The sequence below is a fragment of the Palaemon carinicauda genome, chromosome 8 (assembly GCF_036898095.1).
Source record: "Palaemon carinicauda isolate YSFRI2023 chromosome 8, ASM3689809v2, whole genome shotgun sequence".
In the NCBI taxonomy this organism is placed as follows: Eukaryota; Metazoa; Arthropoda; class Malacostraca; order Decapoda; family Palaemonidae; genus Palaemon; species Palaemon carinicauda.
This window is the reverse complement of record NC_090732.1, coordinates 59,264,615-59,282,949: the sequence shown is the minus strand read 5'-3', so window position 1 is coordinate 59,282,949 and position 18,335 is coordinate 59,264,615. Positions and strand designations below refer to the sequence as shown.

Sequence of the window (18,335 nt, the reverse complement as noted above, 5' to 3'; positions counted from 1 at the left end):
TTTGAGGTTTTCTGGCATCCTATCATCTGAGGCCATTGATGGCGGTATAATATAAATACAGAATAAAAGAATATTATATCAAAACCATATAAGCATAGATGTTATTTTAAAAGTTAAATAGCTTTCAGAAGACCTGCTTCTTAAATAAAGCTAAAAATACCACTAGCATGGTAGGAAATAACATGTCCAATAATCTTGGCAAGGATGAACCTGCCAACCTAACCTCGAGCCTCAAAAAATATCTATTTCTTTCACTACTACTGTAAATGTGGAGCATTCGGTCAGCAAATGCATCACTGTCAAGGGTACGAAATAGTCGTCACAATATGGCTGGTATTGACCAGTAAGCAGATATTTATGTTACTGTTTTTAAAATATGTTATATTGATTATTTATCACTTCTCTTGTAGCTTATTTATTTCTTTATTTTTTTTCTTCACTGGGCTATTTTCCCCAGTCGAGCCCTTGGGCTTATAGCATCTTGCTTTTCCAACTAGGGTTGTAATAGCTTGGCTTTTAATAAAAATAATAATAATAATAATAATAATAATAATAATAATAATAATAATAATAATAACCAAGTGTGACCAAAGTGGAGACGACAAAGAGTAGTCTCCAACTTTCGGGGCATCTAGTTATACTTCCAGGGGGATATAAAATTCCTTATATCTCGCATCTTATTTTCAAATAAAATATCCAAATGCTGTTGCCAGTTATTAGAAATAAAAATCTTACTGTTGGGTAAACAATCACCACTAAGAATAGGATACCTTCTTGGTTACAATTGAGCGGCATCATTATTTGCCAGTAAATCCACCTCCTCATTTCCAGACACTCCTACGTGTGCCGGAACCCAGCAAAACTGAACTATTATAACACTCAGTCCAGTAATAAAAAGCCATTGTAGAATCTTTTAAACTAATGGGTTGATGGAATTATAAACTTCTAGAGCTTGGACACTCCTTGCATCACAAGAAATTTTAAAATTTACCCCCCCTCTTCTAACCTTATTTTTTTCAACAGTGTTTGTATGTCATAATTCGGCAGAAAATATGGAAGCTGTTAGAGGAAGTACCTCTCTACAATGGAAAGTATTACCAAATACTCCAAATCCAATGCCAGCATCAAATTTGGAACCATCAGTATATACATTATACAAGACGATTCTTTATGTTCTGCAACATATTCCATGAAAAGAGATCTGGCTTTTAAGTCCGTCATATTCTTTTAAACACCAATAAAATATATGAAAAAAGATACCTCTGGTAATTTCTTGGAGGAGTTGATGACACCTTAAATGGAAGCACCATAGTTCTAACGATATAAGGACTGTCTATCACTTGATTCACCCCTAAACCATAAGATTGAGAGGATTTTGGGTGTAACTGAAGGTATGTTGAGTGCATTACAAGGCTTGCAGTCTGACAGGCTACGGAATTAGGAAGTCTTTGCAACCTAAACCAATAACGAATAATAGGAGACTTTTGGTAAAGGTCTAACGGTAATTCTCCTGCGTTACCAAGGAGGCTTGGAATGGGCGAAGTTCTAAATGCCCCTGTTGCCAATCTGATACCAGTATAGTGAACAGAATCTAAAATTTTTAATTAGCTTGGAGTGACTGAGATGTATATTTCACAGCCATAAATAATTTTTAAAAAATAAGGCCTTGTATAATTTCAAAATAGTTTTGTGGTCTGGCCCCCGCCCCCTGCCATGATGCATGGACAATACTTTCAACAGATTCAGAACCTCAGGACATTTAGCTTTTAATACCTTTGAGTGAGCTACCCATGTAAGCCTACAAATAAATATCAAACCTGAAAATCTAGCTTCATTTACGCATAGAATCCATTGACCTTTGATGTTATATCTGGGTCTGGATGTACTCCCCGAATACGACAGAAATGGAAAACAGTAGTTTTGCTTGTCGAAAAATTAAACCCATTTATATCAGACCACTGAATAATTTTGTCAACCGAGAGTTGCAGTTTTCTCTAAACCATTACCATTCTAGCTCCTGCAAATGATATGGAGAGATTACCTACAAATAGCATTGAGAGAATATCTTAGGGAATGGACAGATGATATCCCATTAATAGCAAATAGGGTTACACTTAGCACACTACCCTGAAAACCTTCTTCTTCCTGACATTTTCTCTCTGATAGAGCTTCCCCCACCATCACTTGAAAAAAAAAATCTATGTAAAATAAATGATTGAATGAACAATGGTAGGTCTCCTTGTAATCCCAAATTATGAATGGCTTTAAGTATACTATATCTCCATGCAGTATCATATGACCTTTTAAGGTAAAAAAGAGTGTAGAGAGGGTTGATTGATTGATTTGAAGTTTTCTGGCATCCTGACACCTAAGGTCATTAATGCCAATATATTCTATTGTAAATAAAAGATTTTTTTTTTCAATTAAAACCATAGAAGCAAAGATGTCATTTTAAAAGTTAAATATCTGTCAAAAGACCTGCTTCTGAAATAAAGCTAAAAATACCACTGGCATGGTAAGACACCTCATATCCCAGAATATTGGCAAGGAAGAAAATACCATCCTCACCTAGAGCCTCAAATAGATATCCATTTCTTTCACTACTATATTTGGGACATTCAGTCAACAAATCCCTCACTATCAATGATACTAAACAGTCTTTGCCGTATGTCTGATGTTGTCCAGTTAGCAAAAACTCATGTGTCAGCCGAGTGTGACCAATGCGGAAATGACAAAGAGTAGTCTCCCCCTTTCGGGGCATCCCATTATACCTCCAAGGGGATATAACATTACTTATTTCTCTCAATTTGTTTCCAAGTAAAATATCCCAATGCTGTTGCCAATTATTATCAATATCTTGTAACACTATTTTCTCAATAGCGGTTAGTATACTGTATAATTCGGTCATAAATATGGAAGGTGATAGAGAAAGTGCACCTTTACAATTTAAAGCATTACTATATAGTTCAAATCCAACGCCAGTATCAGATTTGGAGCCATCAGTATATACAAAAGTCAATTCTTTATGTTCTGCAACATGTTCCATAAAAAGAGACCTGGTTTCAATGTCAGTCATATTCTTTTTACCTCCAATAAAATATTTACAAAAAGATACCTCTGGTAATTTCTATAGAGGCGATGCTGATACCTTAAATGGAAGCACCTTACATCTAACTGTATCAAGCCTACCTATCAGTTGTTTGACCAGAAAACCATAAAGTTGAGGGGATTTTGGGTGCAAAGTATGTTGAGTGCTTTACAAAGCTTGCAGTCTGACAGGCTAAAGGTTTAGGGAGCCTTTGCAAACAAAACCAATACCGAATAATAGAAGACTGTTGGTAAAGGTCTAACGGCAGTTAACCAGCGTTAACAAGGAGGCTTGGAATAGGCGAACTTTAGTCGACATGGGGTGGCTGAGGAGTAAGGCCTTGTAAAACTTTAAAATAGTTTTGCAGTCTGCCCCTCATGGTATATGAGACAAAACTTTTAAAGCTTCAAAGCATAAAGACATTTTGCTTTTAATGATTTTCTGTGTGGAACCCATGTCAACCTACAATCAAATATCAAGCCTAAAAACCTCGCTTCACTTGCACATGGAATCCATTGAACTTGATGTACATATCAGGGTCTGGATGTACTCCAGGAATACGACAGAAATTAAAAACAGTAATTATGCCTGTCAAAAACTTAAACACATTCATACCAGCTCACTGAATAGTTTTGTCAATTGTGAGTTGTAGTTTTTTCTCAACCATTGCCATTCCAGCTCCAGCAGATGATACGGAGATATCCACAAATAGTGTTGAGAGAATATCTTGGGAAAAGACTGAAGATATCCCATTAATTACTAGTGCAAATAGGGTTCCACTCGGCACACTACCCTGAGGAACTACTCCTTCCTGAAATTTCATCTCTGATAGTTTCCCACACCCTCAGTTGAATAAACAGTGGTAGCTCTCCTCTTAATCCCAACTCATGAATGGTTTTAAGTATACCATATCTCCATGCAGTATCATATGCTTTTTAAACATAAAAAATTACTGTTACATGGTGCTGTTTGGAAGCAAAGGCTTCACAAATAGAGTGCAATTTTCTAAATCCACACTGGATAGGTAATAAAATACCCTTCTATTCCAGGTACCACATCAGTCTTGCATTGATCTTCTCCATGATCTTACATGAGCAAGATGTCATTGCAGTTGGTCGATAGTTTGCTGCTAAAAACCTATCCATACCCAGTTTTACATACATATACCAAAGGCACTTCCCCCAATTTTGGGGGGTAGCCGACATCAACAAAGAAACAAAACAAAAAGGGGACCTCTACTCTCTACGATCCTGTGATGTATGGATCGGAGTTGTGGGGAATGAAAGTGATGGAGAGACAGAAATTGAATGTGTTTGAGATGAAGTGTCTAAGGAGTATGGCTGGTGTATCTCGAGTAGATAGGGTTAGGAAGGAAGTGGTGAGGGAGAAAACGGGTGTAAGAAATGAGTTAGCAGCTAGAGTGGATATGAATGTGTTGAGGTGGTTTGGCCATGTTGAGAGAATGGAAAATGGTTGTCTGCTAAAGAAGGTGATGAATGCAAGAGTTGATGGGAGAAGTACAAGAGGAAGGCCAAGGTTTGGGTGGATGGATGGTGTGAAGAAAGCTCTGGGTGATAGGAAGATAGATGTGAGAGAGGCAAGAGAGCGTGCTAGAAATAGGAATGAATGGCGAGCGATTGTGACGCAGTTCCGGTAGGCCCTGCTGCTTCCTCCGATGCCTTAGATGACCGCGGAGGTAGCAGCAATAGGGGATTCAGCTTTATGAAGCTTCATCTGTGGTGGATAATGTGGGAGGTTGGGCTGTGGCACCCTAACAGTACCAGCTGAACTCGGTTGAGTCCCTTGTTAGGCTGAAGGAACCCAGTTTTAAAAAGGCTAAATTAATGGCTAGTTACCAAACACTAGGATAACTATGATCCTGTCATATTCTCTTAATAATACATAAAATAAATAACTTTGTATTAACAGGTACATAATTAATCATTACATGTGGAAATCCATCGGGTCCAGGGGTTGTACCATTATAATTGGAAAGGGCTGAAACAAATTATCTTTCAGTATAAGGAGAATTGTATGATTCCTCACTTCCTGGTGCGAAATTTAAAGCTTTCTTTTCTTCAATGTTCCTATACTGGTGACCAGGGGCTGCTACACACTTGCATGATACATTTGAGAAATAAGCAGCCAGGGCATTGCTAACCTCAGTTGCTCCAGTCACATAATGACCATTCATTTTCAACTCTGGTGGTGGGGGGGGGGGGAGGGGGAATTTGCCATCTATCTTTTTTACTTTCTTCTACACAAAATATTGTGGTGTTCTACTGTTAATGGAGGAAACAAAAGACACCCATGACTGGCACCAGTTTCTTTCATGGCCCAACGGAACTGTGCTCTACATTTCTTGTATACAATTAAATTACCACCAGTGCAGCATCTGCGCAATCGTGTCATCAGAGATCTTCTTGTGGCTCTGTGCCGAGCAGTTAGTTCTGAAGACCACCAGGGGACTGGTCATCATTTGAATAACACTGTTGTTTTGGAAACTGAATTGACTCCTGCTGTATGGAGAGTTACATTTAGTAAGTCTAGGGCATCAACAATATTTTCACACTGTTCTGCATCCCCCTCAATTTCACTTAGTTCACGAAATTTATCCTAGTCCCCCTTGTGAAGAGTCCATCGTGGCGATCTCTGTAAAGGTGGACCATTGTTGGTGTTTATAATGATTGGTGCATGATCACAGGTATGCTAATCATCTAAAGTCCTCCAATCAAAATCGAGAAGGCAATTAGAACTTATGAATGATATATCAATACATGACAAGGTACCTGTCTGGACATGAAAGTGTGTGGCCTCTCCCTCTCCTGTATCTAAGAGTCCCACATCTTCATTTTCCACAATTAATGATATGATATTCCCCTCGTGTTTGCTAAAACATCACCCAACAAAGGGTGTCTACCATTCAAATCTCCAAGTGAAAGAAAAGGTTAAGGGAGTTGTTGAATCACCTCTACTAAGTTATCATACAAAATGTTACCATTTGGAGGCATGTACAGTGAACAAATTCTATATTTTCTCCCTATATCAATCTGTACAACCACTGCCTGCAGAGGTGTACGAATATACAAAGATATTTGGGGAACATCTCGATGAACGTACATGAGATTTCCGCTATGGCTCCCTACTTGGTGATTATATGGTGTCCTATAACTAATATAATCATGACGACAAGGAGTATTATGGTCAAGTTTGTTCTTCTGTAGACATATAGTTATGGTGGAAGGCTCATGAATAAGGAGCTTAAGTTCTTCATATTTTACCCTTAAACCCTGACAATTCCATTGCAAAATGGAAGGAAAAAAACTATGGTTTATATTTTGGTAGACCCCTTGGATGGAGTCTTCCATGAACAGTTTTTGATCAAACACTATTTCCAAGTGGTTTTATTAAAGAGGGTCTTGATAGATTGGGTTTCGCATTCATGATTTTCTTTTTGTCTTTTTTATCTAACTGTTGAGGGGGATGGTGGACCGCAATTTAAATTTCCGATTTATTTAAAATAACTTCCAGTTTATCAGCAACACCAACAGACAAAGCATAATACTTATTTGACGTCATAATTTTGATATTTCTTATGGAATGGAGCGAGAAAGATGGAGGTCTCTCTCTTTTCTGATTAATAGATGGTGAGCTATCAGGTTTTTGCACCTTCCCCAATACAGGTGCACCTGGTAACTTGGTTTCAGGGGAAATCTTCATCCAATCAGGCAAGGACATGGCCTGAGAGAGATTAGTGCTATTGTTGGTAATGGGGGACGAAGACTTTACAGAAATGGGCAATGACCCAGTTTTAATATACCATGGCAGAGTCTCAGAACACAAAATGTTTACCTCGTCATGGAGTACTTTATTATTAGAAGTTGTAATTCTTTTCTTAGAATTACTGGTAGTGCTAGGTGGGTTTTTATGTCTCCTGTGGTGAATTTCTTTTTGATTTTAAGGCCTTTGTTTAGCTAGTTGATTTATTCAACAGTCTTTTGGCATGTCCCACACTTGTGTTCTAAACTTGATTTGTTTAGGGGAGCTTCCTCCAACTTATACAGATCGCATCTCCTGTCAGTTGCTTTATGATTGCAGTTTAAACACCTGAATTCACATTTTTTTTTTTTAGCAAACTTTGGATGGATGTCCAAATTTAAAATAATCAAAGCATTGCAGGGGCTTTTCCTTGAAAGAACGAACTTTAATCCTTTAATTTTCAATAACAATATGGAAAGGTACATCAGTATCCTGGAAAGTAAGCATAATCATTGATGTTCCACGAACCTTATGCACTTTCCATACATTTAATGAACACATGAAAAGTATCTCCTTTTCGGTAAATTTGTACAGGTCCTTTTTAAAGACCACTCCTCTTCCATAACTAAAATTTAGATGAGGTTTCATTTCTAATGTAATTTCATCACTGCTTGTCTGTAAGTTAGATAGTAGAGCAGACTGCGTCGAGGATTTGGCATGGATGAAATAACTATTTTCCCAAAACGAGATATATCTCCAGGTGCAATGGTTTCTACTTTTTTTCTGAATCAACTTACATACCTTAAAATAATTCCCTAGTATCCCTTTCGGTTCAGCTACAAGCCGCATTGTTGGTTTTGGCTTTCTCTGTGAAGGCATGGGTACATTTATGTCTTGTTTCTAACCAATCAGCAGGTTTGAATTCTTTCAATTCCTTTGGAACCTTATCACAAAGATCTCCCATGGTGTTCAAGTTGTTAATTTTAATAATACAAATAACAAAAACGGCATTAAACGCTTCGTCACGACTATGAAAAGATATCTATGAGTACCCATTTTTGATCTCTGAGTCTTATCCTTATTTCCTTTATCAATCCATAGCACTCAAATGCTCTATATACATCATCATAGTTTGTCTCTAATGGAATTTGGGGTAAAAGAAGGCTTCGCAGTTTCCTTGTGTTACCCAAATTACTAGATTTATCAATATCAGTAGAGTGGTTATTTTTAGTTCCAAGGTAGTCAACAGTGCCAGGGAAGAGTTACCGTATTATTATTACCAATATTATTACTTGCTAAGCTACAACTCTAGTTGGAAAAGCAACTAGGTGCAAAGGGATGGGGGTTCGTTATTTGAAAAATCTATAAAGCAAGGGGTCAAGATAGGGGTTGATTAGTTAGGTTTACCTGCTCGAGAATATTGAGGCATCATTCGCCAGATAGAAAATTTTCATTCTCCACTATCGGCAAAATGAGAGTATACTTCCCAGAAGATCAACTCCATACCTTACCTGAAGGATAGCACCATAACAGATATAGATGCACAGGTGTAAGCTGAACCCGCCTGTTAGGACCGAGACCAAGAAACTATGGAATCATCCTCCCCATATCTGTAATGATGGGCTTTCATCCAGAAACCGAGAGTCCTACCCCAAGCATTGGATCTCCCTGGATTCTGAAGACCCAACACTAGAGAATAGTTCCACCAAAAAGGTCCAAACCATCTTCGGGATGGCTGAGATCATCCAATACTCTCACATATAGTTTTGAATGCAAATTACTTTCAACTGTGACACCTTCTCCTATTCATCAAAGCAGGCAGCAATAATGGATGTAGAAACATCCAAGCCAGCATCTCTAATGGATGTAAAACCATCAACTCCAATAGAATATATATATATATATATATATATATATATATATATATATATATATATATATATATATATATATATATATATATATATATATATATATATGTATATATGTACATATGTATATATATATATATATATATATATATATATATATAAATATATATATATATATATATATATATATATATATATATATATATATATATATATATATATATATATATATATATATATATATATATATATATATTATTATTACTACTATCCAAGCCACAACCCCAATTGGAAAAGCAAGATGCTATAAGCCCAGGGGCTCCAATAGGGAAAAATAGCCCAGTGAGGAAAGGAAATAAGGAAATAAATAACTGAAGAGAACAAATTAACAATAAATCATTCTAAAAAAGGTAATGTCAAAAGAGATATATCATATATAAACTATTAATAACGTCAACAACAAATATGTCATATATAAACTATAAAAAGACTCATGTCCACCTGGTCAACAAAAAAGCATTTGCTCCAACTTTGAACTTTTGAAGTTCTACTGATTCAACAACCCGATTAGGAAGATCATTCCACAACTTGGTAACAGCTGGAATAAAACTTCTAGAGTACTGCGTAGTATTGAGTCTTATGATGGAGAAGACCTGGCTATTAGAATTAACTGCCTGCCTAGTATTACGAACAGGATAGAATTGTCCAGGGAGATCTGAATGTAAAGGATGGTCAGAGTTATGAAAAATCTTATGCAACATGCATAATGAACTAATTGATCGACGGTGCCAGAGATTAATATCTAGATCAGGAATAAGAAATTTAATAGACCGTAAGTTTCTGTCCAACAAATTAAGATGAGAATCAGCAGCTGAAGACCAGACAGGAGAACAATACTCAAAACAAGGTAGGATAAAAGAATTAAAACACTTCTTCAGAATAGATTGATCACCGAATATCTTGAAAGACTTTCTCAATAAGCCAATTTTTTGTGCAATTAATTATAAATATATATATTTATATATATATATATATATATATATATATATATATATATATATATATATATATATATATATATATATACACATATGTACTTATTTAGGGGAAATTTTCCTCATGGAGTGGTGACACTAACACAATTTTTTATTATAAAATTAGGAGAAAGTCAAAGCAAAATCAAGATGAAGAAAAAGATGAGAGTGAGAGAAATTCAGATTTGAACTAGGGGAACAATTTCCCAAGTTCGAGAGCCCTCTTGTCCGTCACGAAGCTTCAGCACGGGAATGATAGGCCTAGCTGAAGCTCAATGACTTCATCAAGGCATTCTCCTATTATGAGGGGTGAAGAGAGTTGAGGTAGAGGAGTTCTAATATAGAGAACTACTATGTAAATCCCTTTTCACAAAAGCTTTAGTGGCTAAGAGTAATGCTAATGCAGGTGCAATGTCTATTTCCTTTCCAGAGAAACGAAGGAAAGGTTTTTAGGCCTATTTAAAAAAAGTTCTAAATGCAACAAAGAGGTATAATATCTGGAGGTGCCCAATTCCAGGATTTGTGTAGCCGACCCGCGTATAGGACATAAAGGTCACTCACCTGCGGCATAACCTACCAAAGTGTCATAGCTCATGATGATCAATAAAGTAGAGATGTCACTGGCAGCTCAGTTCAGCTAGAATGATTGTTCTGGGAGAAAAAAAGGCTTTTATTTTATAGCTTAAAGGATGCTTTGTTCATGTTCTGTATATTGGATTAATTCAATCATTAATTGATTTAAATTTTTCTGGCATCCTGACATCAAGGGTCATTGACGCCAATATTATTTATTATATATAATGAATATTCAATTCCAGCCATAAAAGCAAAGATGTCATTATAAAAGTTAAGCACAGAAGACGTGCTTCTTAAATAAATCTAAAAAATGCAGCTAACATAGTACAACATATCATGTCCAAGAGTCTTGGTAAGGATGAACCTGCCATCCTCACCTCGAGCTTCTAGCAGATATCTATTTCTTAAGTTGCAATAATTGGGGCATTAAATCAACAAATGCCTCACTGTTACAGGTACCAAACAGTCGTGATAATATTTTGGTGTTGGCCATTTAGCAGAAACTTGTGTGTAAACCAAGTGTGACCAATGCGGTCACGGCAAAGAGTAGTCTCTCACTTTCGAGGCATCATGTTATATCTCCCAGGGGATATACCATTCTCAATGCTATGTAAAAAATCATTACAGAGAATGGGATACCTTCTTGGTATCAATTCAGCTAAACCATTCTTCACCAGTATATCTGCCTTCTCATTTCCAGACACACCTACATGTACCGGAACCAAACAAAATCAAACTGTTTTACCCATCAGTCCAATAATAAATAGCCATTCTAAAATTTTTAATACTAAAGGGTTATTGGAATTAAAACTTCTAAAGCTTGTAGGACACTTCATGCATCACTAAAGATAGTAAAATGGCCCTCGAATTTTAACGCTATTTTCTCAATAGCAGTTAGAATACCATTTACTGTAGTTTGACAGTTAATATAAAGGATACGAGAGGAAGTGCACCTCTAAAATTAAAATCCCATGCCAGCATCAGATATGGAGCCATCAGTATATATAAAAGTCGATACCTCATGTTCTTCAACATGTTCTATAAAGAGCAACCTGGATTCAAAGTCAGTCATATTTTTTTTATACCAATAAAATATCTACCAAAAGATATCTACGGTAATTTCCCTGGAGGGGTTGATGATATCCTAAATGGGACCACTATATTCTACCTATAGCTAGACTGTCCACTAATGTTTTTACAAGGAAGCCATAAGGTTGAGGAGATTTTGGGTGCAACTCAAAATATCTAAAAAGCCTTACATGGTTTATAGTCTGACAGGCTAGAGAATTAGGAAGTCTTTGCAACCTAAACCAATACCGAACAATAGAAGACTTCCGGTAAAGGTCTAAAGTTACTTCTCCAGCGTCAACAAGGAGGCTTTGATTAGGCGAAGTTCTAAATGTTCCTTTTGCCAATCTGAAACCAGCATAGTGTATAGAATCTAAAATCTTTAGTACACTCGGGGTGGCTGAGGGGTAAATACCACACCCATAACTAATATTTGAAAAAATTTAGGACTTATAAAACTTTAAAATAGTTTTGCAGTGTGGCCTTCATGATGTATGGGAGAAAACTTTTAAAAGCCTCAAAGAATCAAGACATTTAACTTTTAATGATTTTAAGTTAGCAACCCATGTCAACCTACAATAAAATATTAAGCCCAAAAACCAAGCTTCACTTGCACATGAGATCTGTTGACCTTTGATGTACATATCTGGGTCTGGATGTACTCCCCGAATACGACAGGAATGGACAACAGTAGGTTTGCTTGTCAAAAAATTAAACCTATACATATCCGCGCACTGAATAATTTTGTCAATTGCAACTGGTAGTTTTATCTCAACCATTGCCATTCTAGCTAGAGGAAATGATAAGGAGTGATCACCTACTAATAATGTTCAGAGAATATCTTGAGGAATGACAGAGGATATTCCATTAATAGCAAGTGCAAATAGGGTTACATTTAGCACACTACCCTGGGGAACTCCTTCTTCCTGACATTTTCTCTCCGATAGTTACCACCATTCTCACTTGAAAAAATCTATGTGAAATAAATGATTGAATGAACAATGATTGTTCTCATCATAATCCCAAAGTATGAATGGTTTTAAGTATACCTTATCACCATGTAGTATCATATTCCTTTTCAAGGTCAAAAAGACTGTTACATGGACCTGTTTGGAGCCAAGGGCTTCGCAAATAGTGGACTTAAGTCGTATAAACACATCAGTTCTTGAGTGCATTTTTTCTAAATACACACTGGATAGGTGATAAAATACCCTTCTTTTCCAGGTACCAAATCAGTCTTGCATTGACCATCTTCCCCATCATCTTACATAAACAAGATATCAATGCAATTGGTCGTAGTTTGCAGCTAAAATCTTATCCTTATTGGGCTTTAAAAAGGCTAAAATAATGGCTAGTTCCCAAACACTTAGATAACTATGGACACGCCATATTCTGTTTATAATTCTCAAAATACATAACTTTGTATTAACAGGTACATGTTTAAACATTGCATATGGAATTCCATCGGACCCAGGGGCTGCGTCATTACACGTACCAAGTGAGAAATCAAACTCTCTTTTTGTAAAAGGAGAACTGTATGACTCATCCCTTCCTGTGGCAAAATTTGAAATATCATTTTTTTCAATGCTCCTAAACTGGTGACCAGGAGCCACTTCACACTCACAATACATTTGAGAAATTATCAGCCAGGGTACTGCTAACCTTAGTTGTTCGTGTCATATACTGATCATTTACCTTCAACACTGGTGGTGGGTTGGGGTGAATTTGCCAGCTATCTTTTTTAATTTCCTCCACACAGAGGATGGTGGTGTTCTACTGTTAATGGAGGAAACAAAAGATACCTGAGACTGGTATCTAGTTTCTTTCATGACACAAAAGAACTGTGCTGTACATTTCTTGTATATAATTGAATTCCCCTCGGTATGGCGTCGCCATTGAGTTAAAGACCTTCTTGTGGCTCTCTGCAGGGCAGTTCGTTCCAAAGACTACCAGGGGACAGGTCGTCGTTTGAATAACCCGTTTGTTTTGGGAATTGAATTGACTCCTGCTGTATGAAGAGTTCCATTCAATAAGTCTATGGCATCATCAACACTTTCAAACTGTTCTGCATTCATTTTAATTTCGATTAGCTCACGAAATCTATCCCAGTCCGCCTTGTGAAGATTCTATTGTGGCAATCTTTGTAAAAGTGGACCATTGTTGGTATTTATAATGATTGGCGCAACATCGCTAGTATGCCAATCATCTAATGTACACCAATCGAAATCGAGAAGGCAATTAGAGCTTGCAATTCATAAGTCAATGAATGACAAGGTACATGCCTGGATATGAAAGTGTGTGGGCTCTCCTGTATTAAGGAGTCCGATACCCTCGTTTTCCAAAATTGATAACAATATTAGCCCCTGTATTTGCTAAAACATCGCCCCATGAAGTATGTCTACCATCTAAATCTCCCAGTAAGAGAAAAGGTTGAAGGAGTTGTTGAATCACCTCTACTAAATTATCATACAAAAGATTATCATTTGGAGGCAAGTACAGGGAACAAATTGTATATTTTCTCCCATTATCAATCTGTACAACCACTGCCTGCTGAGGTGTATGAATAGACAAAGATATTTGTGGAACATCTCAACGAACCTATATGAAACTTCCGACATGGCTCCCAACTAGGTGGTCATATGGTGTCCTATAACTAATATATTCACTAGGACATGGAGTATTATGATCAAGTTCGCTCTCCTGTAGACATAATTATGGGGGAGTGCTCATGAATGAGGAGCTTAAGCTCTTTATTCTCAATAACAATATGGAAAGGTACATCAGCATCCTGGAAAGTAAGGATAATCATTGATGTTCCCGGAACTTTATGAACCCTCCATACTGTTAACAGACATATGGCCAGCATCTCATTTTCTATAAATCAATATATGTCTTTATTGAAAACTACTCCCCTTCCATAACTAAAATCTAGGTGGGGTTTGACATCTAATCTAATGTCGTCATTACTTATTTTAGGGTGGATAAAATGACAGACCGTGTGGATGATTTAGTATGGATAAGGAGGCTATTTTTACCAAAGTGGGATATATCACCTGGAGCAATGGTTCTTACTTTTTTTCTGTATAAATTTATAAATTTTAAAATAATTCTCTGTACTTCCTTTAGGGTCCGCAACAAGCCACATTGGAAGATTTGGCTTTCTTGGGAGGGTTTGCCTACATCAAAATCTTTTCAACACCAGTTGGCGGGCCTGTATATGTCCAAGTTTGTTGGAACCTTATTATACAACGCACCGTTAATATTCAATCATTAATTTTAACATGCATTGTATCACGTATGGTATTAAATGCCCCCTCATGACAATTATAAGATACACATGGATCCCATTTATCATCTTTAATTTCATTCCTTGTCACCTGAATTACCTGTTTTTTGAGCATCTGTAGAATGGTCCTTTTCAGTTTTCAGGAGGTCAACAGAAGGGTTGGTTTGTATCGAAGAAGCAAGCTGTGTTATTATCCTCTTATCGGAGGATATCAGTTCTCCTATCCCATGTGGCCCAATATGAGAAGAGGCTTCAGTGGGGACCAGTCCTCTATTAAAGAGGGGTTGCCTCTCTTTAGATTGGCGTACATTTTGTCAGTGGGTGTATTTAGCCCCTCCCACCGATGACTCCAATGCATGGCTTCACCCATTACCCGCAGACGCAGGGGACTGAAAACCAGATCACTATATATATATATATATATATATATATATATATATATATATATATATATATATATATATATATATATATATATATATATATATAAATATATATATATATGTATATATATATGTATATATATATATATATATATATATATATATATATATACATATATATATATATATATATATATATATATATATATATATATATATACAAATATATATATATATATATATATATATATATATATATATATATATTTATATATATATATATATATATATATATATATATATATATATATATATATATATATATATATATATATATATATATTTATATAATATATAATATAAATATATATATATATATACACTATATATATAAATATATATACAGTGATACCTCTACATACGTTCTTAATTCGTTCCAGAAACTGCTTCGTATGTTAAAACGATCGTATGTTGGAGCAAATAGTCCCATAAGAATACACGGTAATTTGTTTAATTCGTTCCTCAGCCTAAAAACCCATAATAACTCCTTAATAAATGTCTATACATAATTACACATAACATTAATACAATTGAATAATACAGAAATATCTAAAAAAAAAGAATAATAAAGAAATAAAAAATAAAAAAAGGGTTTTTATTAACACTACCCTAGCGACAGGCCAGCGCAGGTGTAGGGACTGCTACGCAGGAGGAGACGGAAGATCAGCGAGGAGGTAGGGACGGCTACTACGATAACGTACGATAACTTACATTAACTTACACTATGTGAACTTTAACTTAACTTAGCTAATTTTTTATTTTTCATTTTTATAATTTTATATATTTTTTTACATTTTTTTTCTTTTCTTATTTTTAATTTTCATCACTTTCACTCGATTCGGTCTTCCTTTTCTTTGCTTCACTTTCTTTCTTTTCATCATGATCACTAGACCGTTTTGTAGATTTTTTAAAGAAACTATCGAGAGAAAGTTGCTTGGTACGGCTTTTGAGGATTTTTCCGAAATGAGTTAAACAAACATCATCGAACTGGGCAACTACACGGCAAACCTGAAGTTTCTGTGGGTGATGCTTGTCGATGAAATCAACCATGTGTTGATGATATGCCAACATCTGTCTTATTTCCGCCTTACCTAGGATTTGGCCTACCTCCTCGGTCTCCTCCGACTCACTCAACTGCGCTTGGAACTCATCATCCTGCATGGCTTGCAGCTCCTTGAGTTCCTCGGTGGTGAGCTCTTCATGATGCTCATCGACGAGTTCGGTGATGTCATCTTCATCCACCTCCAGACCCATGGACTTGTCAAGGGATACAATCTCTTCGACGTCTTCCTCGGCGGCAAGCACAGGTTCATTCTCGGGGCCAAAACCTTCGAAATCTCTGGGAGCAACAGCATCAGGCCAAAGCTTCTTCCAAGCTGAATTCAGGGTTCGACGAGTTACTCCCTCCCAAGCCTGATCTATGATCTTTAAGCAGTGCACGATATTACAGTGGGTCCTTCAAAATTCACGCAAAGTTAAGTTGGTGCTTTGCGTGACATTAAAGCACTGCTAAAAAGTGCTTAGTGTAGAGCTTCTTAAAATTAGAGATGACTTGCTGGTCCATGGGCTAGAGGATAGTGGTGGTATTCGGTGGAATATACAACACTTTTATAAATTTGTATTCGTCGATGATATCATCTTCAAGTCTGGGGGGAAGGGGAGGGGGTGAGCAGGTGCATTGTCCAAACAAAGCAAGCACTTCAAAGGCAAATTCCTCTCCTGAAGGTACTTCTTGACAGCAGGGCCGAAAACTACGTTTACCCATTCCACAAAGATATGCCTAGTAACCCGAGCCTTAGAACTAGAACGCCATAGAACATGTAGCAGGTCTTTATCAATTCTATGTGCTTTAAATGCCTTAGGGTTTTCGGAATGGTAACCTAATAAAGGCTTAATTTTGCAGTCCCCTCTGGCGTTGGCACAAAGCGCAAGAGTCAACCGATCCTTCATTGGCTTATGCCCAGGCATTTTCTTCTCTTCGGCGGTAATGTACGTTCGACTAGGCATCTTTTTCCAAAACAAACCGGTTTCATCACACTTGAACACCTGCTGCTCTACGTAGCCTTCCTCCGCCACGATGCTTTCAAACTTTTTAACAAAGTCTTTAGCAGCCTTGGTGTCCGAACTCGAAGCTTCTCCATGCCGAACAACTGAATGAATCCCGGTCCGTTTCCTAAATTTCTTGAACCAACCTCGAGACGCCTTGAATTCCTCCGTCGTAGGATCGGCTGAACTCTCCCCCGCGTCACCCCCAGAGCCCGCCGCCTTCAAGTCACTGTAGATAGCGCTGGCCTTCTCACAAATGATCGTTTCAGTGATCGTATCCCCAACAATCTCCTTGTCCTTGATCCATATTAACAAAAGGCGTTCCATCTCTTCAAGGGTAGGGCTACGACGTTTGGAAATAATCGTGATCCCCTTCGAAGGTTTCACTGCTTTAATAGCTGCCTTTTGTTTTAGGATCGTCGAGATCGTAGACATATTCCGGCCATATTGTTTAGCCAGATCGCTAACACGCACACCTAGGTCAAGCTTTTCTATTATTTCTTACTTTAGTTCTAGTGAAAGCATTGATTTCTTCCTTTTCTCACCACTTTTACTACTTCCTGAACCGAAACTAAGCTTTTTAGGACCCATGATTACGAAACACAGAAAACAACACGTGAAAACGGAAGAAAAAAAACACTGTTAATAACTGAGCGAATAGAGAACAACCACACGATGCGCATGAGATGAGAGGACTGATCAAGGCGACGCTCGATTGGCGTCCCTCCGATGTGCTGCCGTCTAGCAGCGTCAACAACAAACCACGGTCGACGATTTCGAGAAAATTCCACGCGTAGGCGTATTATTTACTTCGTATGTTGGAGCAACACTTCGGGTATCGAAACAAAAGTTTGGTCGAATTTTACTTCGGATGTTGGAAAATTCGTATGTTAGGACATTCGTATGTAGAAGTTCCACTGTATGTATATATATATATATATATATATATATATATATATATATATATATATATATATATATATATATATATATATATATATATATATGATACATTTTACACATTTAGACGTGTTTTTCATATTCAAATAAGCCATAAAAATTTTTGATACATTAATGTCTGGTTTAGTCACTGTGTATACAAGCTTGTCGACCAGGGTTCGATTCCCGGCCGGTCAAAAGCTCTTGTCTTTGTGTGATTTCGCC

The 18,335-nt window shown here is 36.8% G+C and overlaps 1 protein-coding gene across 3 annotated transcripts in view; it reads right to left on the bottom strand.

Moving 5' to 3' along the window:
- LOC137645739 (uncharacterized) overlaps window positions 1–18,335 on the bottom strand; it is a 542,683-nt gene that overhangs the window by 87,107 nt on the left and 437,241 nt on the right. Inside the window, exon 8 of one of the 3 annotated variants that reach the window (XR_011045344.1) lies at window positions 10,330–10,403. The exons of the other annotated variants lie outside the window; for them this stretch is intronic. The gene's annotated coding sequence lies outside the window, so the exon portion shown is untranslated. The remainder of the gene's footprint in view (window positions 1–10,329; window positions 10,404–18,335) is intronic. 3 annotated transcript variants of the gene reach the window in all.